This window comes from Drosophila kikkawai, chromosome 3R, assembly GCF_030179895.1.
Source record: "Drosophila kikkawai strain 14028-0561.14 chromosome 3R, DkikHiC1v2, whole genome shotgun sequence".
In the NCBI taxonomy this organism is placed as follows: domain Eukaryota; kingdom Metazoa; phylum Arthropoda; class Insecta; order Diptera; family Drosophilidae; genus Drosophila; species Drosophila kikkawai.
Genome location: NC_091731.1, coordinates 3521274 through 3544784, shown reverse-complemented (window position 1 = coordinate 3544784; position 23511 = coordinate 3521274). Strand labels below are relative to the sequence as shown.

The 23511-nt window shown below is 48.4% G+C and overlaps 1 long non-coding RNA gene across 1 annotated transcript; it reads right to left on the bottom strand.

Moving 5' to 3' along the window:
- Nucleotides 1–2454: 2454 nt before the first annotated feature.
- Nucleotides 2455–3007, bottom strand: LOC121503273 (uncharacterized). Its single transcript, XR_011445449.1, has 3 exons — nucleotides 2924–3007; nucleotides 2638–2791; nucleotides 2455–2579 (listed from the first exon to the last, which is right to left on the bottom strand). It is a non-coding gene; the product is annotated as an uncharacterized lncRNA (long non-coding RNA).
- Nucleotides 3008–23511: the final 20504 nt, after the last annotated feature.

Genomic DNA, 23511 nt, shown 5'->3' with positions numbered 1-23511 from the left:
AAATGATAATATTGCCAGATGCTACACAAAAGGTAAATTGAGACGGGCAAAACGGCTGACATACGCAAGAGTTTTCCAATACTTTTTATCGAACATTTCCAGTACTAAGCCGAAAACAGATGATTGAAATTTTAAATATTTCAAATTAACATTTTACGGCCAAGAATGCTTCTTCCTTTAAGGTTATGTAATGAACTAGCAACCCATCAACTTACTTAGGATGGACGCGGGCCAAAATCGAATTAGCCCCCTATTAACAAAACTCAGGCAAAACAATCGAGATTGTCTATACCGGCCAGCTGATATTCCTTGGGAACAAAAAGGAAAAGGAAAATTTAATCAAAAATCCCAAAATCAACATGGAAAATTCGCTTATTTTAAAGGTAAATCCGCAAATGTTATCAAATGCACTTCCGAGTGGAAACTAGAACAGGCCTGATTTTTTGCAATAAAAAAATCACCTTATACACTTAAAAGAAAAGTCAAGCGAGGGCGGAACCACGCCCATTTTTTCAAAAACATTAATTAATACCATAACAAGAAAGAAAGCAAATTTCGGCACACATAACAGAGTTTCATTGAATTATACTAATACTGATTATGTTTACAGTTTGACAGTTACAGTTTTATATTCCCAGCTTTACATTTTCTCTACATCTACCGATCGCTCCTATGGCAGCTATATGATATAGTTGTCCAACTATTATGAAATGTATACCAAAATTCTAAAATAATAAAAAAAGCTCATTTCTCAGAGTATATGAAATTACTCAGAATATATGTTTCTACTGTGACGACGCGGCTGGTCGTCACAAACCTTGTAAATACTTATCATTTAAATAATACTATACCTTATCTTAAGCTTAGAAATAATTTTAAACTAAGTACACACACACACACGCACACATCACCCGGCATGGCAAGTTGTGTTTTTTACGCGCTCCGCTGGTCTATCCCTTGAAGACGGTTAAAAGTGCCAGACATCCTGGAAAGGTGTGCAAGTGTAGTGCGAGACTCTTAGGGTCATAGTTACGTACCCGGATCGTGCCTGGATTTCGGCTTTCACTGGGCTCCAGACGCCCAGGGGTCCCGGCAGCCAGCCCGCCGCAGGAGCTTGGAGGTAAGGGGAGGGGGAATCTCTCACCTCTGTTCCTAGCAAAACGCCTTCCACTTTCACTACTCTCTCGCGGTTTCCACTTTCCACGAGCCATTTTTCCCCCGCGTTTTCTTTTGGCACACACACACAGCTGATCGCAGCTGATCGTAGTGTTGCGTAACGCCAACGCAGGAGCTTCTACAGCCGCGCTTAACAGCACGACACATTTAGTGTTGGAAAGCGCTCGCGGCAAAGCTTCCCGCCCTACCTCTAGTTACATATAAATCAAAATAAATAAATAATTAAATAATTAATTTTATAATTTTATTAGTTTGATTAGCCTGATTGGTTTAACGGATTTGACTGGTTTGGCTGACTTAATTGATTGATCTGATTGGGTTAATTGACCTAATTAATTAATGATCTAATTAAGCGGATTGATCTGACTGGTTTGATTAATTTAATTGATTTAGTTGACTTAATTGACTAATTGCTTGGTTTGATTTAATTGATTTGATTTGTTTGGGCAATTCGATTAATTTAATTAATTAATTTAATTTAATTGACCGAATTGATTTGATCGATTTTATTGAGCTGGCTAATTGGCTTGATTCAAGTAGTTTAATTGATTTAATTAAGTTAAATTTGTTTGATTGCACTGCAGTACCATTCATCAACATTTCATCAACGTTTCATCAATAGCCGAAGCGTTTTGTTGATGATTCATCGATGAATTGCCATACAAATTACTGATGAATTTAACATGGGCATGTCATAGGCTGTCATCAACAGCAATTCATCAACATTTAAGCATCATTTCATCGATGAATTATTGATGAAATACTGTAGAAAGGCTGATGAAATGTTGATGAAATACTGATGAATTACTGATGAAATACTGATGAAAGGCTGATGAAATGTTGATGAAATACTGATGAAAGGCTGATGAATCATCAGTATTTCATCAACATTTCATCAGCCTTTTATCAGTATTTCATCAGTATTTCATCAGTATTTCATCAACATTTCATCAATAATTCATCAGCCTTTCATCAGTATTTCATCAGTATTTCATCAGCCTTTCATCAGTATTTCATCAACAAATCATCAACATTTCATCAGTATTTCATCAACATTTCATCAGCCTTTCATCAGTATTTCATCAGTATTTCATCAGTAATTCATCAGTATTTCATCAGCCTTTCATCCGTATTTCATCAATAATTCCGCCTTTTAATAATTTAATTCAAATATAATAGAAAAATTCATAAAATTTTATTGTTATTTTTTATTGTATACTAAATTTAAAACACAAATATAAACAATTAACATTAATCATGATGAATGAATTGAAAAGCCTCAAGGTTTGCTTGCTCCTCGGCTTTCCGCTTTTTATTCGCAGAGTTTAAGTTTTTGGCGCACAGAAGTACCTTTCCAAGTATCTTCTCTGGAAGTTCACTTTCATCTACTTGGACGATCGCATCTACAGAAAAAATAACAATTAATTAAAGGAAACAATAATTAAATTAAATAAAAATTACCCAAAAGAGCTGAATAAAACCGATCGTGGTCTTTAAGCCTTTTTTGGTTTTTCGTCCCTTCAATGTTATATTCCAGGAGGATGTCTCCGCCTAAGACATCCCTAATAGTTTTAGATATTTTCCCTCTTTTTAATATGTTGGCAACTACTGCAGTCTGAAAAGAAAAAATATAAACATAATATATAAATATATTATATAAATTAAATAATGTAATAAATATAGGCCTTTTTCCAGTTGAATCTGGAACTTTCCTAAATATATAGCTTTTAAGGTAAGATATACTTACGAGTTTTACTCTGGTTTCCTCGTCTAGAAGGAGATTTGTTTTTGACAGATCTTCCTCCGTCATAATTGGAAACTCCATGTCCTTAAACACTTTCTCCTTTTCGGCTTCTTTATATGCCCCTTTGACCAATCCCGTCAGAGCACCGACGGAATCTGTAAGCACAGATGTTATCGCCTTCAGTTCATTAACGGAGCTCTGGAGACCTATGTAAATGTAAAAATGTATTTATTCAATTATTTTATATAAACTTCCGAAAATACGTACCATCAAGTTTAGCCATTATTAGCTCGGTCTCAGTTTTGCCTGTAAAACTCAATTTTTATAAGCGGCTACAAAATAAAGACACGATAGGTCTTAAATTAGAATACAGAAAATAATAAACAAGGAATAACAAAAAAAAAAATACAAATTATAAATAAGAAATTTAAAAAATGAATTAATTCTAATTATAAAGAATGATAAGTAAAAAACCTACCTAGGGCCAATTTTTTTTTTTTTTTTTGTTTTTAAACCAGGTAGGTGAGTCTTCTAAAGATATATAGAACGATTTCGCTCTATATATGCCCGATTCGTCCTATAAGACGCCTACGGACTAAACACCCCCCATTAAAACAAAACAAAATCCTAATAATAATGTAAAAACGGTATTAAAACTATCATATTATTATGAGGAATTCCAATTGCTTTTCTGCTAAACTCTACTACTGAAAATTTTTCTAACATGGAATCCTCTTCTAAAATACCCTCGCATATACCCACATCAAATGAACTAATCATAGAAACTAACGAGTTCCGAAAATCTTTTCCTACTGTTTAGGAGTGGGGTGGCTGGTAAATCCTCCGCAAAAGGATCAATAAAAGTTTATCCCACGAAGTAGAAAAACGCAGAAAATTCGGGGGTCGAAAAATGACATCGGCGGAGTGCCCGTAGCATACATATATTTTCGCATTCAATTTGGAACTAAACTTAGCTTTGCCTAAGGGCCCGCTGCCGGCCGAGAAGCCCAGCTTAACGGCGCGAGAACGGGAGAGCGGGAGAACAGTGAACTAGAGCGGCGTAGCCGTCCCTAGAAGCGAGCGACGATCGGGAACACGGGAGCGTGCGATCGGTAATACCGAGGAGCGGAGAGCGGGAGAGCGTTGCTTAGCTGGGAGCGCTTAAGCTTTTGAACGCTCGGTGGGCAGAGGGGGAACAGGGGCCTCCTGGCGTAAACACCTACAATAAAAATATCTCCTTCCTGTTCTTCAAATGAATATATTTTAATAGGAACTATATCCTGCACAAAACAAAAATTATCGGTACTTTTCCCGCTAAGAATGCAACCTTTCATTTTCAAAACCCTGCCTTCTAACTTAATACTTCTATTCTGAGTAACTTCTAATTTTTCCTCGCTAATTTTGTTACGACCTGAGTTTTTTTGATGGGGCAAGGCCGGCTAGCCAGTCTCTCCTCTCAGGGGGGATTTCTCCCCATTTGCCCGCAGGTCGCACCATAAATCCCAGCTGATCTGGAATCCGCAAAACAAATAAAAAAAAACAATAAGGACCGACAAGAAAGGTAAACAAATTACATTACTCTACAACAATTACTGCTTACTTCATCTTTCTCTTTTCTCTCGGAGTGTAGGCTAGGGCTTGGCTGGAATCACCCTGGACGCCCCTCCCTTCCAGAGATCCGGACTCTCATCTTCTGCGGATCTCCCCTTGGCAGGCGGACTTCGCCGGCCTACTCCTGACTACGGTCCAGTCATCCTTTTTCCCCCCCAACATTTATAAACATTATAAACAATTTTAATTTCCTAGATTATCATACATATTTAACTTTGACATATGACTAATTAACAAACTTTCATTTTTATCTTTTCAGAACATCACCTGGGCAAAAACAATACCAGAAAATATGGAAATTGAACAAACGACGATGAAGACAGTAGCGCGGCGAACAACGGAGAAGACAACGATTTTTTTGCACAGGTATGAATGGATATCAATGTATATAATTATTTAAAGGTACCCTCATTCATTTCAGCTGCATCCTACCTACTTGGAGCTCCAAATTAGGGGAAGGGACTGAGACGGGACGTTCGAAATGGTTTAATCTTCACACTTATACCCCTACACTACAACCGGCCTTCTGCAGCGCAGCCGCATCCAAGATCTTTCGATTTAAGCTTTAATTTACGTTAAATTTTCTGCAACTGTTTATGTTCACGGATGTAATTATTAATTATTATTTCGGTGCCTTCGGTTTAAATTCTACGTGCTATTAATTTTTAGATTTCCTGTATTTGGCGTTTTGTATTGCCAAATAAGCGTATAAATATATTCACACAATCTTACGCAAAACAAATAAACAATATAAATTTGCACGGGCACTTCAGAATAAATAACATGGATTTACATTTAATAAATAAATAAATAAATATGTACGAATAAATTAAATAAATAAATAAATATGGCGGAATTAAATAAATAAATAAATAAATATGGCGGAATTAAATAAATAAATAAATAATTTAGCCTATTGTTCACCGCATCAATAAATAAATTAAGTAATATCCGGCCGTGGATTCTTTTGGGGCTTCCTTTGTCCCGGCTGAGACGGTGGCACCTCGGCCTTTGAGGCCCAGTATTTGGGACCCTTCCGACTTTGGGGTTGGGCCGATTTTTTTCTTAGTTACTCCCGCCCAGAATTTTCACCTCCAGAAGGCACAGGACCCTGTGAACGTGCCTTGGTTATTTTAATTTTAGTTCCGTTTGGAACGGACTCACTTTCTTTTCCTTCCTGGCCGTATCCCTTCTTCTCTTTTCTGGTTTCTCGTGACCGGCTCCTGGTCACGCTTGTGGCTTCCCGGATCCGTTTATCTTCCTTTCTACTTCCTGGCTTTTTTTCCCGCACTCCCGTCCGAAATATATATATCTTTTTTCCACCTTCCCGTACTGTTTTCGGTTTTTTTTGGTTTTATTTTCGGGTTTTTTCGGGTTTTTGCGGTTTTTTTCTCGGTCGAAAGGTTTTAGGTTTGATTTCGGCTCCGTTTTTCCTACTGGCCGCCATTAGCGGTCGCCTTGCCCTATATAGGCTCGGTTCCCACCAATTCCTTCACCCACTTTTCTTGCCTCTCTCTCCCGGGGTCGAGAACCGCTTTCAAGGCCAGTACTCTTCGGTGCCTTGGTGTGGGTGCAGCTAGCCTCTTTCGCGATCGGCACATACTTCCCACACTTCCCCTTCGGTGTGGATCGCATGAGGCGCTCGAGATGCGATCCACTTCCCCTCTTCCTGGCCCTGCCAACCTATCCTCGGTGCGCATCCCAGACGATATTTGTTTCGCCTGCGGCTATCGATTACCGACCGAATGCAACACCACGCGAAAATTTGCCAATCGCAGAGGACGCTAATATTCGCGAGCATTCCAACAAAGAAAGTAAACAAACAGAAAAACAAAAAAACGCAATCCTCCTTCACCCGTTCAGTGGTGTCCCACCGTCGGCGGGTCCTTGCCCCATGAATTCCGGGCTGCCCCAACGTAGGCCACACCCACGGTATGTACCCTGCTTCCTACCTACACCTACCTATAAGCGTGTCGTCTTCCCTTTACAGCCGCAAGTCTTTCGCATGGTAGATGCCAATAGGCTTCCCCGCCAGGTTCTCCAGCTTGAACATATTGTTCCCTACGGGCTTCACGACTCGGCACCTGACGAATTTCCGGGCGAACTTGGCGTTGTAGTTCTTCCCGAAATCGCTCAGGGTGAAATTCCGTCGGAAAACTTCCTGGCCTGGTTTGACGTTGAAGTCCCGTGCGCGCTTGTTGTACTGCCGGCTGCTCCGCTCGTACGCCTGATGCAGATGTTGCTTGATCCGGTCGCGTATAATGTTGCGCTTGTCCTGGCAGCTTAATGTGGCCACTTCGTGGTCCGTCATAGACTGCAGCTTCCTGGCCAACTTGTAGCAGCTGCCGTGCAGGTACATGTGCTGCCCGAACACTGCGAAGAAAGGAGTCACGCCCGTCGCCTCGTGCACCGCATTCCGGATTGCGACCTCGATCTCCGGCAGAAATGCGTCCCAGTCACGATGGTCTCCCTCGAGATAAGTCCGAATCGCGGCCAGCACCGTCCGGTTGACCCTCTCTGCAGCGTTACTTTGCGGGGAATACACCGCCGTCCGCATATGTTGTACCCCATATGCCTCCATCATATCCTGGAACGCCTTCGAGACGAACTGCTTCCCATTGTCGGAGTGTATCACTTCCGGTACGCCAAACTTAAAGAAGACTTCGTGCACCAGGAACTCGACGACGCTGGTGGCTGTGGCTTCCTTCATTGCCTTTAGGAAGGTGAACTTCGAGAAGTGATCCACGACCACAAATATCCAGGCTTTCCCTCGTTTCGACCGTGGATATTTGCCCAGGAAATCGATGTACAATTTCTGGAATGGCCTTTCCGTTACCACTTCCTGCCCTATCCCGACCTGCGTGCGATAATTCGGGGCCTTCGCCTCCTTGCACTGAATGCATTGTCCCACGAAGTCTCGAACTTGCGTCGTCATCCCTGGCCAGTAATACTGCCGTTGGAGTTTCTGCAGGGTCTTTTTTACTCCTCCGTGTCCTGACGTCGGTTCCTCGTGAGCCGTCGCGACCATCCCGGCTGTCAGCGATGCCGGAATCCACAGTTTCCATGGTCCACCCTCGACTTCATCTTCCAATCTCCAAAATCCGAGGCGTTTAAAGATGAGGTCGCCTTCCACGCGAACGTCCGGTAGGCGAGCCTGGTTTTCCCGTATCTCATCTCGTATCTCTTTATATTCGGCAGATTGGAACTCCGTCGTGGCAAATCCCAGGGTGTCGTCGGCATCCAGCTTCAGCTCCTCCACGCTTCTGGACAGCGTATCGGCCACCACGTTGTCGGCTCCCTTCCGGTGCGAAATTTCGAAATCGAAGCCTTGCAGCCTGAGGGACCATCGTGCCAGGCGTCCGCTGAGGTCCTTCATGTTCATCAGCCACTTCAGACTCGCATGGTCGGTGATTACCGTGAACGGCATCAGTTCCACATATGGCCGGAATCTCTCTATGGCAAGTACTGCTGCCAAGCACTCCTTCTCTGTCACCGAATAATTTATCTGATGTTTGTTCAGCTTTGCAGAGAAGAAGGCTATCGGACGCTCGTTCTTGTCCTCGTCATATTGGAACAGGACTGCTCCCACCCCAAGATGCGACGCGTCGCACTGGACATAAAACGGCCGTTTAAAGTCAGCGTGGACCAGAACCGGGGCCGAGGTGAGTGCGTTCTTCAGCGCCTGTATCGCGCTCTTGGCCTCTTCGCCCAGCACTAACCGCGTAGTTTTCCCTTTCTTTAGGGCGTCCGTGAGCGGTGTCGCCATGGCTGCGAAATCCTTGATGAACCGCCGGTACCACCCCGCTGTGCCCAAAAAGCTCCGCAGTTCCTTCACCGATTTCGGCTCGGGAATCTTCTGGATCGCGACGATTCTTTCCGGATCCATTCGGAGTGTCCCTCCGCCGATGATGAACCCCAGGTACTTTAGCGTCTTGAAGCAAAACTTTGACTTTTTCAGCCCTATTGTCAAATTTGCCTTCCTCAGACATTCCGCCACCAAACTGAGGTACTTCATGTGCGTGTCGAAGTCCGGCGTGATGATCAGCAGATCGTCTAGGTAGACGAACACGTTTGACCTCAGCTGCGCGGGAATCACCTGATCCATGAGCCGGCAAAGCCGCTGCGCCGCGTTGCACAGCCCGAACGGCATCATCGCGAACTGGTATAGTGGCCTTCCCGCCACCGTAAATGCCGACACTCGAGATGAAGTGGGTCTGCTCTATCCTGGATAGGATTCCCTCGATGCTGGGCAGCGGATACGCGTCCTTCACGGTCAACTGGTTCAGCTTCCGCGCGTCCAGACAGAACCGGTTCTTGTCCGGCCTTCGCACCACCGTCGTGCGGTTACTCCACGGACTTTCGCTGACCTCGATCACACCCAGTTCCAACATCTTATCGACCTCAGCCCATACGATCTCCTGCATCGCTGGCGACAGAGGGTAATGCCGGTCCTTGAAGGGTTCTGCGCCTTCCACGAGCTGGATTCGATGCTTTTCCACCGAGGTTCTTCCCAATCCTACGTCCTCAAACGCAAGGAACTCCTTCTTCACCGCCTCTAACCGATTCTTTTCCTCCTGTTGCAGGTCCCATTCCTCGATCACCGACTCCTTGATGGCTTTCCCGTCGAGCCACGGATTTGTTGCGTCCCAGAGCTCCGAAACGCTTGCCTCAGGATTTTGTGCGGGCATCTCTCCGAGAATGGCCGGTGCCAATGCGAATCGCCTCCAAAAATCGATCCCGAGGTACATGGCCTGCTCCAAATACGGGCACACGTAGAAGGTGATCACCTTCTCCACTCCCTTAAACTGTACCGGCACATGTACTCGTCCGATAATCGACCTATCTTCTCCCGCAGCGGTCTTCACTATGGACACGTACTTCTCCATCCTCACGCCCATCTCCTCCAGCAACTCACGGCTGCCTCTCCCGAGGACGTTGACGGACGCGCCTGTGTCCAGCAAACCGGTCACTCGCTTGCCCTGGATGAGGACCTCGGCAAAAACTCGGGGATCGCTTCCCATTCCTCGACGCACGGCTTCCACCACGGCTCGTCGAGTCTGGTGTCTCTGCCGGAATCGTTTCCTCGCCTTCAGGAGCCTCCGGCTGACGGTTCGCATCCCATCTAGCTGGTGACTGTTGAATATGCGGTTCCGGGCCTCGAGGTACCGCTGCATCCGCTCCTCCGCTGGTAAATATCTTAAATAATTGGTTATAATATTTGTTTTCCTAACGGCTAAATCTGTATTTCTAGGCGAACTTATAGTTGTGGTCCGCGACTTTATCAGTTGCGGTTGGGCCTGAATCTCGAGCGCGGGTCTCCCACCTTCCCTGCGCTCGCCCTCGCGTTTCCCGCGCATACCGGGCAATTCGGGGTGACTACCTCCGGTTTCCCGCATCGGTAGCAGAAAATCTTCCGCTCTGGCGACGGGCAATCGCGGAAACCGTGGTCGGTCTGGCCGCAGTTCCAGCAGGTCAATCTCGGCCTGGCAACCTCCTCGACGATCGGATCCTCAATTCCCGCCTCAACCTCGGGTCCGTCGACCGCCACCTCTTCAACCTGGCGTCCGCTTGGCTGGAACTTGGACGGCCCGCGATAGGTGGGTCTGACCTCCCGCCTCATGAAGGCCTCTTCCACCTCCAGGCATTCCTCACGCAGCTGCTCCACGCTGTATACCCTCAGGGCATACACGAATCTCGCAATGTCTGCGGTAAGTCCCTTCTTGACGATTCGTACCATCTCTGACTCCGGTATGGGTACCATCAGCCGGTTACCCAGCCGCCTCATCGCTCGGAAGTACTCTTCCACCGATTCGATTCCACCCTGCTGTTGCCGTCGGTCCTGGAGCGCCCGCCGACGCTCGAACTCGCCGCCTATACCACGGAATCTGGCCACCAGGCTCTCCTTAAGGTCGTCCCAGGTCTGCGGCGGATTCTCCTTGACGTGCTGCCAATACCATTCGGCGGCCTCGCCTCGCATCAGCTGATAGAAGTTACCCAGCACCTGGTCCCAGGCACACCGAGACTGCCATTGTAGGAATTCCACCCTGAAGCCGAAGTCTTCTACGGCGAGCTTGTTCGGGTCGCCGTCGAAGAAGATCTCCCACTTCTCGATCCGCACACCTCTCACCGCCTCCTCTCTTCTTTCAGGGCCCCGGAGACCCTCGTAGCTATATCTCCGGTCGTCATCACCAATCTGACGTCGGTATCGCTGCCCGCCGGTTGTCTGCTGCTGCTGCTGTTCGCCTTGAAACCATCCGGCGCCGACGTCCCACTGCGCTTGGCGCTGTGCACCCTAGGTGGTTTTGGCGGTGAATTGCTCGCCACTTCCTCCTCTCGCTTGGATCGTGGATACGCTCCCGTGGCGCTTCCCACCTCCTGGCGTCTCGGCGCTCCGTACCCGCCAGCGGCTTCGACTTCAACACGTCCCGCCTGCTGCTGCAGCGTCTGGACTGCGGCTGCCGTCTCCTTTAGCGGCTGGATCACTTGGTTGATCATTGCCATCATCTCCAGGAGCTCGCTTCGAATCTCCTCCTGGAGCGTCCGGCTGATACTATCCGATGCCGCCGCCCGGTGCGTCTCGTATGCCTGGGCCACCGCTGCATTCACCGAGGATGCGATATCGCTGGGGATTCCGCGGCGTGGGGGAGACAACTCCCAGCTGTCCCCTGCTGCACCGCCTGCTGCGCCTCCTACTGCGCCTTCCTCCTCTCGGCCCTGCTGACCATCCTTCGAGGGAGTTCTAGTGGTCATGTTCCCAGCTCTAGACCGCAAGTTGTATGGTTGGACCATTCACCTATACTATTCCTATCGCTACTTTTTATTTCCTAACACTTAACACGCTTTTTTTTTTTTTTCTTCTAGGCGTAACACAACAAAAACAACTCTATCTGGACAACAAAGGGGGGGAAAAAATGACGCCATGCCGGAGCCAACTGCCTCCTGCTTTTTCGCGTCTCTTGCCTACTCCGAGATCGATTACTACTTCCAGCGAGCTCCGTCGGATCCACTCGGAAGATAGGGCATCAAGGGCGCTCACTTCTTTGTTGGCTTCCTGTCCAATTGTGCCGCGGATGTGTTTGCGAGTCCTTTGGCCGTTCCGGATGCATCGCATGGTGAACCCTGTGTCCCCATGGGCCATCCGGAGAACAGTCATTTCCTCGCACACATCCGTGTCGCAACCGGCAGGAGCCTATTGCACACTTCATCCTATGTTTGGAGATACTCCCGCGTCCACCAGGCAACGAAAAGGAGCCTCCTAGCTGACGTATTTCGCCGCTAGTGCCATCCCTCTCCTCTGGAAGAATCCCCATTTTTAGGTGAGTTTCTCGACAAAAACAAAACTTATTATTTGGACAATTACTTTGTGGGTTTTTTTTTTCTTCCAGCCGCCCAGGTTTTCTTGCGGCGAGCTATTATGCACGGCATTCAGAACCGCCGACATAAGCCATCGCATCGCTTTCCAACCTGGACAGCCGGACCACCTGGATTTCAGCCCTCGGCTGGAAGGTATTTTTTTGTCTGTCATCAACAGCATTGTGGGTGCGATTGTCCTTTTTGGAAGGACGCTCGCCACCTCGCTACCTATTTGATGTTTGGGCGCCATTATGTTACGACCTGAGTTTTTTTGATGGGGCAAGGCCGGCTAGCCAGTCTCTCCTCTCAGGGGGGATTTCTCCCCATTCGTCCGCAGGTCGCACCATAAATCCCAGCTGATCTGGAATCCGCAAAACAAATAAAAAAAAACAATAAGGACCGACAAGAAAGGTAAACAAATTACATAACTCTACAACAATTACTGATTACTTCATCTTTCTCTTCTCTCTCGGAGTGTAGGCTAGGGCTTGGCTGGAATCACCCTGGACGCCCCTCCCTTCCAGAGATCCGGACTCTCATCTTCTGCGGATCTCCCCTTGGCAGGCGGACTTCGCCGGCCTACTCCTGACTACGGTCCAGTCATCCTTTTTCCCCCCCAACATTTATAAACATTATAAACAATTTTAATTTCCTAGATTATCATACATATTTAACTTTGACATATGACTAATTAACAAACTTTCATTTTTATCTTTTCAGAACATCACCTGGGCAAAAACAATACCAGAAAATATGGAAATTGAACAAACGACGATGAAGACAGTAGCGCGGCGAACAACGGAGAAGACAACGATTTTTTTGCACAGGTATGAATGGATATCAATGTATATAATTATTTAAAGGTACCCTCATTCATTTCAGCTGCATCCTACCTACTTGGAGCTCCAAATTAGGGGAAGGGACTGAGACGGGACGTTCGAAATGGTCTAATCTTCACACTTATACCCCTACACTACAACCGGCCTTCTGCAGCGCAGCCGCATCCAAGATCTTTCGATTTAAGCTTTAATTTACGTTAAATTTTCTGCAACTGTTTATGTTCACGGATGTAATTATTAATTATTATTTCGGTGCCTTCGGTTTAAATTCTACGTGCTATTAATTTTTAGATTTCCTGTATTTGGCGTTTTGTATTGCCAAATAAGCGTAAAAATGTATTCACACAATCTTACGCAAAACAAATAAACAATATAAATTTGCAGGGGCACTTCAGAATAAATAACATGGATTTACATTTAATAAATAAATAAATAAATATGTACGAATAAATTAAATAAATAAATAAATATGGCGGAATTAAATAAATAAATAAATAAATATGGCGGAATTAAATAAATAAATAAATAATTTAGCCTATTGTTCACCGCATCAATAAATAAATTAAGTAATATCCGGCCGTGGATTCTTTTGGGGCTTCCTTTGTCCCGGCTGAGACGGTGGCACCTCGGCCTTTGAGGCCCAGTATTTGGGACCCTTCCGACTTTGGGGTTGGGCCGATTTTTTTCTTAGTTACTCCCGCCCAGAATTTTCACCTCCAGAAGGCACAGGACCCTGTGAACGTGCCTTGGTTATTTCAATTTTAGTTCCGTTTGGAACGGACTCACTTTCTTTTCCTTCCTGGCCGTATCCCTTCTTCTCTTTTCTGGTTTCTCGTGACCGGCTCCTGGTCACGCTTGTGGCTTCCCGGATCCGTTTATCTTCCTCTCTACTTCCTGGCTTTTTTTCCCGCACTCCCGTCCGAAATATATATATCTTTTTTCCACCTTCCCGTACTGTTTTCGGTTTTTTTTGTTTTATTTTCGGGTTTTTGCGGTTTTTTTCTCGTTCGAAAGGTTTTAGGTTTGATTTCGGCTCCGTTTTTCCTACTGGCCGCCATTAGCGGTCGCCTTGCCCTATATAGGCTCGGTTCCCACCAATTCCTTCACCCACTTTTCTTGCCTCTCTCTCCCGGGGTCGAGAACCGCTTTCAAGGCCAGTACTCTTCGGTGCCTTGGTGTGGGTGCAGCTAGCCTCTTTCGCGATCGGCACATACTTCCCACACTTCCCCTTCGGTGTGGATCGCATGAGGCGCTCGAGATGCGATCCACTTCCCCTCTTCCTGGCCCTGCCAACCTATCCTCGGTGCGCATCCCAGACGATATTTGTTTCGCCTGCGGCTATCGATTACCGACCGAATGCAACACCACGCGAAAATTTGCCAATCGCAGAGGACGCTAATATTCGCGAGCATTCCAACAAAGAAAGTAAACAAACAGAAAAACAAAAAAACGCAATCCTCCTTCACCCGTTCAGTGGTGTCCCACCGTCGGCGGGTCCTTGCCCCATGAATTCCGGGCTGCCCCAACGTAGGCCACACCCACGGTATGTACCCTGCTTCCTACCTACACCTACCTATAAGCGTGTCGTCTTCCCTTTACAGCCGCAAGTCTTTCGCATGGTAGATGCCAATAGGCTTCCCCGCCAGGTTCTCCAGCTTGAACATATTGTTCCCTACGGGCTTCACGACTCGGCACCTGACGAATTTCCGGGCGAACTTGGCGTTGTAGTTCTTCCCGAAATCGCTCAGGGTGAAATTCCGTCGGAAAACTTCCTGGCCTGGTTTGACGTTGAAGTCCCGTGCGCGCTTGTTGTACTGCCGGCTGCTCCGCTCGTACGCCTGATGCAGATGTTGCTTGATCCGGTCGCGTATAATGTTGCGCTTGTCCTGGCAGCTTAATGTGGCCACTTCGTGGTCCGTCATAGACTGCAGCTTCCTGGCCAACTTGTAGCAGCTGCCGTGCAGGTACATGTGCTGCCCGAACACTGCGAAGAAAGGAGTCACGCCCGTCGCCTCGTGCACCGCATTCCGGATTGCGACCTCGATCTCCGGCAGAAATGCGTCCCAGTCACGATGGTCTCCCTCGAGATAAGTCCGAATCGCGGCCAGCACCGTCCGGTTGACCCTCTCTGCAGCGTTACTTTGCGGGGAATACACCGCCGTCCGCATATGTTGTACCCCATATGCCTCCATCATATCCTGGAACGCCTTCGAGACGAACTGCTTCCCATTGTCGGAGTGTATCACTTCCGGTACGCCAAACTTAAAGAAGACTTCGTGCACCAGGAACTCGACGACGCTGGTGGCTGTGGCTTCCTTCATTGCCTTTAGGAAGGTGAACTTCGAGAAGTGATCCACGACCACAAATATCCAGGCTTTCCCTCGTTTCGACCGTGGATATTTGCCCAGGAAATCGATGTACAATTTCTGGAATGGCCTTTCCGTTACCACTTCCTGCCCTATCCCGACCTGCGTGCGATAATTCGGGGCCTTCGCCTCCTTGCACTGAATGCATTGTCCCACGAAGTCTCGAACTTGCGTCGTCATCCCTGGCCAGTAATACTGCCGTTGGAGTTTCTGCAGGGTCTTTTTTACTCCTCCGTGTCCTGACGTCGGTTCCTCGTGAGCCGTCGCGACCATCCCGGCTGTCAGCGATGCCGGAATCCACAGTTTCCATGGTCCACCCTCGACTTCATCTTCCAATCTCCAAAATCCGAGGCGTTTAAAGATGAGGTCGCCTTCCACGCGAACGTCCGGTAGGCGAGCCTGGTTTTCCCGTATCTCATCTCGTATCTCTTTATATTCGGCAGATTGGAACTCCGTCGTGGCAAATCCCAGGGTGTCGTCGGCATCCAGCTTCAGCTCCTCCACGCTTCTGGACAGCGTATCGGCCACCACGTTGTCGGCTCCCTTCCGGTGCGAAATTTCGAAATCGAAGCCTTGCAGCCTGAGGGACCATCGTGCCAGGCGTCCGCTGAGGTCCTTCATGTTCATCAGCCACTTCAGACTCGCATGGTCGGTGATTACCGTGAACGGCATCAGTTCCACATATGGCCGGAATCTCTCTATGGCAAGTACTGCTGCCAAGCACTCCTTCTCTGTCACCGAATAATTTATCTGGTGTTTGTTCAGCTTTGCAGAGAAGAAGGCTATCGGACGCTCGTTCTTGTCCTCGTCATATTGGAACAGGACTGCTCCCACCCCAAGATGCGACGCGTCGCACTGGACATAAAACGGCCGTTTAAAGTCAGCGTGGACCAGAACCGGGGCCGAGGTGAGTGCGTTCTTCAGCGCCTGTATCGCGCTCTTGGCCTCTTCGCCCAGCACTAACCGCGTAGTTTTCCCTTTCTTTAGGGCGTCCGTGAGCGGTGTCGCCATGGCTGCGAAATCCTTGATGAACCGCCGGTACCACCCCGCTGTGCCCAAAAAGCTCCGCAGTTCCTTCACCGATTTCGGCTCGGGAATCTTCTGGATCGCGACGATTCTTTCCGGATCCATTCGGAGTGTCCCTCCGCCGATGATGAACCCCAGGTACTTTAGCGTCTTGAAGCAAAACTTTGACTTTTTCAGCCCTATTGTCAAATTTGCCTTCCTCAGACATTCCGCCACCAAACTGAGGTACTTCATGTGCGTGTCGAAGTCCGGCGTGATGATCAGCAGATCGTCTAGGTAGACGAACACGTTTGACCTCAGCTGCGCGGGAATCACCTGATCCATGAGCCGGCAAAGCCGCTGCGCCGCGTTGCACAGCCCGAACGGCATCATCGCGAACTGGTATAGTGGCCTTCCCGCCACCGTAAATGCCGACACTCGAGATGAAGTGGGTCTGCTCTATCCTGGATAGGATTCCCTCGATGCTGGGCAGCGGATACGCGTCCTTCACGGTCAACTGGTTCAGCTTCCGCGCGTCCAGACAGAACCGGTTCTTGTCCGGCCTTCGCACCACCGTCGTGCGGTTACTCCACGGACTTTCGCTGACCTCGATCACACCCAGTTCCAACATCTTATCGACCTCAGCCCATACGATCTCCTGCATCGCTGGCGACAGAGGGTAATGCCGGTCCTTGAAGGGTTCTGCGCCTTCCACGAGCTGGATTCGATGCTTTTCCACCGAGGTTCTTCCCAATCCTACGTCCTCAAACGCAAGGAACTCCTTCTTCACCGCCTCTAACCGATTCTTTTCCTCCTGTTGCAGGTCCCATTCCTCGATCACCGACTCCTTGATGGCTTTCCCGTCGAGCCACGGATTTGTTGCGTCCCAGAGCTCCGAAACGCTTGCCTCAGGATTTTGTGCGGGCATCTCTCCGAGAATGGCCGGTGCCAATGCGAATCGCCTCCAAAAATCGATCCCGAGGTACATGGCCTGCTCCAAATACGGGCACACGTAGAAGGTGATCACCTTCTCCACTCCCTTAAACTGTACCGGCACATGTACTCGTCCGATAATCGACCTATCTTCTCCCGCAGCGGTCTTCACTATGGACACGTACTTCTCCATCCTCACGCCCATCTCCTCCAGCAGCTCACGGCTGCCTCTCCCGAGGACGTTGACGGACGCGCCTGTGTCCAGCAAACCGGTCACTCGCTTGCCCTGGATGAGGACCTCGGCAAAAACTCGGGGATCGCTTCCCATTCCTCGACGCACGGCTTCCACCACGGCTCGTCGAGTCTGGTGTCTCTGCCGGAATCGTTTCCTCGCCTTCAGGAGCCTCCGGCTGACGGTTCGCATCCCATCTAGCTGGTGACTGTTGAATATGCGGTTCCGGGCCTCGAGGTACCGCTGCATCCGCTCCTCCGCTGGTAAATATCTTAAATAATTGGTTATAATATTTGTTTTCCTAACGGCTAAATCTGTATTTCTAGGCGAACTTATAGTTGTGGTCCGCGACTTTATCAGTTGCGGTTGGGCCTGAATCTCGAGCGCGGGTCTCCCACCTTCCCTGCGCTCGCCCTCGCGTTTCCCGCGCATACCGGGCAATTCGGGGTGACTACCTCCGGTTTCCCGCATCGGTAGCAGAAAATCTTCCGCTCTGGCGACGGGCAATCGCGGAAACCGTGGTCGGTCTGGCCGCAGTTCCAGCAGGTCAATCTCGGCCTGGCAACCTCCTCGACGATCGGATCCTCAATTCCCGCCTCAACCTCGGGTCCGTCGACCGCCACCTCTTCAACCTGGCGTCCGCTTGGCTGGAACTTGGACGGCCCGCGATAGGTGGGTCTGACCTCCCGCCTCATGAAGGCCTCTTCCACCTCCAGGCATTCCTCACGCAGCTGCTCCACGCTGTATACCCTCAGGGCATACACGAATCTCGCAATGTCTGCGGTAAGTCCCTTCTTGACGATTCGTACCATCTCTGACTCCGGTATGGGTGCCATCAGCCGGTTACCCAGCCGCCTCATCGCTCGGAAGTACTCTTCCACCGATTCGATTCCACCCTGCTGTTGCCGTCGGTCCTGGAGCGCCCGCCGACGCTCGAACTCGCCGCCTATACCACGGAATCTGGCCACCAGGCTCTCCTTAAGGTCGTCCCAGGTCTGCGGCGGATTCTCCTTGACGTGCTGCCAATACCATTCGGCGGCCTCGCCTCGCATCAGCTGATAGAAGTTACCCAGCACCTGGTCCCAGGCACACCGAGACTGCCGTTGTAGGAATTCCACCCTGAAGCCGAAGTCTTCTACGGCGAGCTTGTTCGGGTCGCCGTCGAAGAAGATCTCCCACTTCTCGATCCGCACACCTCTCACCGCCTCCTCTCTTCTTTCAGGGCCCCGGAGACCCTCGTAGCTATATCTCCGGTCGTCATCACCAATCTGACGTCGGTATCGCTGCCCGCCGGTTGTCTGCTGCTGCTGCTGTTCGCCTTGAAACCATCCGGCGCCGACGTCCCACTGCGCTTGGCGCTGTGCACCCTAGGTGGTTTTGGCGGTGAATTGCTCGCCACTTCCTCCTCTCGCTTGGATCGTGGATACGCTCCCGTGGCGCTTCCCACCTTCTGGCGTCTCGGCGCTCCGTACCCGCCAGCGGCTTCGACTTCAACACGTCCCGCCTGCTGCTGCAGCGTCTGGACTGCGGCTGCCGTCTCCTTTAGCGGCTGGATCACTTGGTTGATCATTGCCATCATCTCCAGGAGCTCGCTTCGAATCTCCTCCTGGAGCGTCCGGCTGATACTATCCGATGCCGCCGCCCGGTGCGTCTCGTATGCCTGGGCCACCGCTGCATTCACCGAGGATGCGATATCGCTGGGGATTCCGCGGCGTGGGGGAGACAACTCCCAGCTGTCCCCTGCTGCACCGCCTGCTGCGCCTCCTACTGCGCCTTCCTCCTCTCGGCCCTGCTGACCATCCTTCGAGGGAGTTCTAGTGGTCATGTTCCCAGCTCTAGACCGCAAGTTGTATGGTTGGACCATTCACCTATACTATTCCTATCGCTACTTTTTATTTCCTAACACTTAACACGCTTTTTTTTTTTTTCTTCTAGGCGTAACACAACAAAAACAACTCTATCTGGACAACAAAGGGGGGGAAAAAAATGACGCCATGCCGGAGCCAACTGCCTCCTGCTTTTTCGCGTCTCTTGCCTACTCCGAGATCGATTACTACTTCCAGCGAGCTCCGTCGGATCCACTATCTTCTGCTCGGAAGATAGGGCATCAAGGGCGCTCACTTCTCTGTTGGCTTCCTGTCCAATTGTGCCGCGGATGTGTTTGCGAGTCCTTTGGCCGTTCCGGATGCATCGCATGGTGAACACTGTGTCCCCATGGGCCATCCGGAGAACAGTCATTTCCTCGCACACATCCGTGTCGCAACCGGCAGGAGCCTATTGCACACTTCATCCTATGTTTGGAGATACTCCTGCGTCCACCAGGCAACGAAAAGGAGCCTCCTAGCTGACGTATTTCGCCGCTAGTGCCATCCCTCTCCTCTGGAAGAATCCCCATTTTTAGGTGAGTTTCTCGACAAAAACAAAACTTATTATTTGGACAATTACTTTGTGGGTTTTTTTTTTCTTCCAGCCGCCCAGGTTTTCTTGCGGCGAGCTATTATGCACGGCATTCAGAACCGCCGACATAAGCCATCGCATCGCTTTCCAACCTGGACAGCCGGACCACCTGGATTTCAGCCCTCGGCTGGAAGGTATTTTTTTGTCTGTCATCAACAGCATTGTGGGTGCGATTGTCCTTTTTGGAAGGACGCTCGCCACCTCGCTACCTATTTGATGTTTGGGCGCCATTATGTTACGACCTGAGTTTTTTTGATGGGGCAAGGCCGGCTAGCCAGTCTCTCCTCTCAGGGGGGATTTCTCCCCATTCGCCCGCAGGTCGCACCATAAATCCCAGCTGATCTGGAATCCGCAAAACAAATAAAAAAAAACAATAAGGACCGACAAGAAAGGTAAACAAATTACATAACTCTACAACAATTACTGATTACTTCATCTTTCTCTTCTCTCTCGGAGTGTAGGCTAGGGCTTGGCTGGAATCACCCTGGACGCCCCTCCCTTCCAGAGATCCGGACTCTCATCTTCTGCGGATCTCCCCTTGGCAGGCGGACTTCGCCGGCCTACTCCTGACTACGGTCCAGTCATCCTTTTTCCCCCCCAACCTTTATAAACATTATAAACAATTTTAATTTCCTAGATTATCATACATATTTAACTTTGACATATGACTAATTAACAAACTTTCATTTTTATCTTTTCAGAACAGGGGAAACGCTGCAACAACGTAGCCAACTATAGACCGATCAGCCTCCTTCCCACGTTTGCCAAGGTGTTCGAGAGGTGCATACTTGACAGGATCCAGAGGCTACCTGAAGTCATCGAGGCGATACCAAGACATCAGTTCGGATTTCTGAAAGGACATGGTACTCCTGAACAGCTCCACCGAGTCGTCGATTTTGTTGTCGAGGGGTACCAAAGGAACCAGTATGTCGTGGCTGCATTTCTCGATATTCAGCAGGCTTTCGACAGGGTCTGGCACGAGGGGCTTCTGTCCAAGATCAAAGAGCTCCTGCCACCACAGCTCTTTGAGATCATCTGCAGCTACCTCAAGGATAGGAGCTTCCAGGTGGTGCAGGATGGAGTTGCCTCCTCCACCAGGAATATCAGAGCTGGTGTCCCTCAAGGAAGCGTATTAGGACCCACGCTCTACAATCTATTCGCTCATGATGCCCCGCTTCATCTAAGCTCTGAGCGTGCGTGTGCTGCTACATATGCAGACGACACCGCAGTATTGGCTAGATCCAGCTGCATCTATAGTGCCACTGATAAACTTCAGATTCTCCTCAAGAGGTTTGAAAACTGGGCCTGTAGGTGGAATGTGGCCATCAATACGGAGAAGTGTGCGGTGGTCACATACACCCTGAAGCGAAGCACATGCCCAGGTGTCTTCCTTCACGGCCAGCTTCTGCCACAACTTGTGGAACACACATACCTGGGACTGGTGCTTGATAAGAGACTGACGTTCAGCACACATATCAAGCAGATTAGGGCTAAATTGGAAAACACTGCCAGGCGCATTAGCTGGCTCACAGGCCCTAAATCGAAGCTGAGCCTTAGGTGCAAGACTCGCCTGTACCAGTCCCTACTGGCACCGATTTGGCAATACGGAGTGGCTGTATATGGCACTGCAGCCAGATTGCATCTGCGAAGGATACAAGCCTTCCAAGCCAGATTCCTAAGGCGTATTACAGGTGCTGAGTGGTATATCAGGAACCGGGATATACGGACAGAGCTACATGTCCCTGCTGTGGGAGACTCCATAAACACCATTGCCGCCCGACACCGAACCAGGTTAATTCGACACCCCAACCCACTGGCGAGAGCTCTGCCAGCTGCGAGAGGAAGACGACGACTTAGGAGAGTCATCATACGGGAGCTGCCCACCCGGCGAATAACCTAGTTAAATATTTTTTTGAATTGTTTCCTCTGCTACATATTATTGGACCAATGATTTAATAGTAGATATTAAGCTTAATGCAGCAAAGCTTTTAAAACCAATAAATATTATGCGAAAAAAAAAAAAAAAAAAAATCTTTTCAGAACATCACCTGGGCAAAAACAATACCAGAAAATATGGAAATTGAACAAACGACGATGAAGACAGTAGCGCGGCGAACAACGGAGAAGACAACGATTTTTTTGCACAGGTATGAATGGATATCAATGTATATAATTATTTAAAGGTACCCTCATTCATTTCAGCTGCATCCTACCTACTTGGAGCTCCAAATTAGGGGAAGGGACTGAGACGGGACGTTCGAAATGGTCTAATCTTCACACTTATACCCCTACACTACAACCGGCCTTCTGCAGCGCAGCCGCATCCAAGATCTTTCGATTTAAGCTTTAATTTACGTTAAATTTTCTGCAACTGTTTATGTTCACGGATGTAATTATTAATTATTATTTCGGTGCCTTCGGTTTAAATTCTACGTGCTATTAATTTTTAGATTTCCTGTATTTGGCGTTTTGTATTGCCAAATAAGCGTAAAAATGTATTCACACAATCTTACGCAAAACAAATAAACAATATAAATTTGCAGGGGCACTTCAGAATAAATAACATGGATTTACATTTAATAAATAAATAAATAAATATGTACGAATAAATTAAATAAATAAATAAATATGGCGGAATTAAATAAATAAATAAATAAATATGGCGGAATTAAATAAATAAATAAATAATTTAGCCTATTGTTCACCGCATCAATAAATAAATTAAGTAATATCCGGCCGTGGATTCTTTTGGGGCTTCCTTTGTCCCGGCTGAGACGGTGGCACCTCGGCCTTTGAGGCCCAGTATTTGGGACCCTTCCGACTTTGGGGTTGGGCCGATTTTTTTCTTAGTTACTCCCGCCCAGAATTTTCACCTCCAGAAGGCACAGGACCCTGTGAACGTGCCTTGGTTATTTTAATTTTAGTTCCGTTTGGAACGGACTCACTTTCTTTTCCTTCCTGGCCGTATCCCTTCTTCTCTTTTCTGGTTTCTCGTGACCGGCTCCTGGTCACGCTTGTGGCTTCCCGGATCCGTTTATCTTCCTTTCTACTTCCTGGCTTTTTTTCCCGCACTCCCGTCCGAAATATATATATCTTTTTTCCACCTTCCCGTACTGTTTTCGGTTTTTTTTGGTTTTATTTTCGGGTTTTTTCGGGTTTTTGCGGTTTTTTTTCTCGGTCGAAAGGTTTTAGGTTTGATTTCGGCTCCGTTTTTCCTACTGGCCGCCATTAGCGGTCGCCTTGCCCTATATAGGCTCGGTTCCCACCAATTCCTTCACCCACTTTTCTTGCCTCTCTCTCCCGGGGTCGAGAACCGCTTTCAAGGCCAGTACTCTTCGGTGCCTTGGTGTGGGTGCAGCTAGCCTCTTTCGCGATCGGCACATACTTCCCACACTTCCCCTTCGGTGTGGATCGCATGAGGCGCTCGAGATGCGATCCACTTCCCCTCTTCCTGGCCCTGCCAACCTATCCTCGGTGCGCATCCCAGACGATATTTGTTTCGCCTGCGGCTATCGATTACCGCCCGAATGCAACAATTTTACTAAAAATCTGTTCTAGGATTTGAGTGGGTTTTCGGACAAAGCGCTTGAGAGTCTGCAAATAATTTTCAAAAGCCTAAGATGAACCACTATCGGATCTCCGACTACTTTCATCGTTTCGCTAATATGAAGAAAACCGTGGACATTATATGAAACACTGTCTTCACCAAAAACAAGCGGGAAATTCTCAACAAAAATATGTGAAACATTAATATTTTGTTGGCCTAGTTTTTCAGAGCAGAGCAATGTATATGCA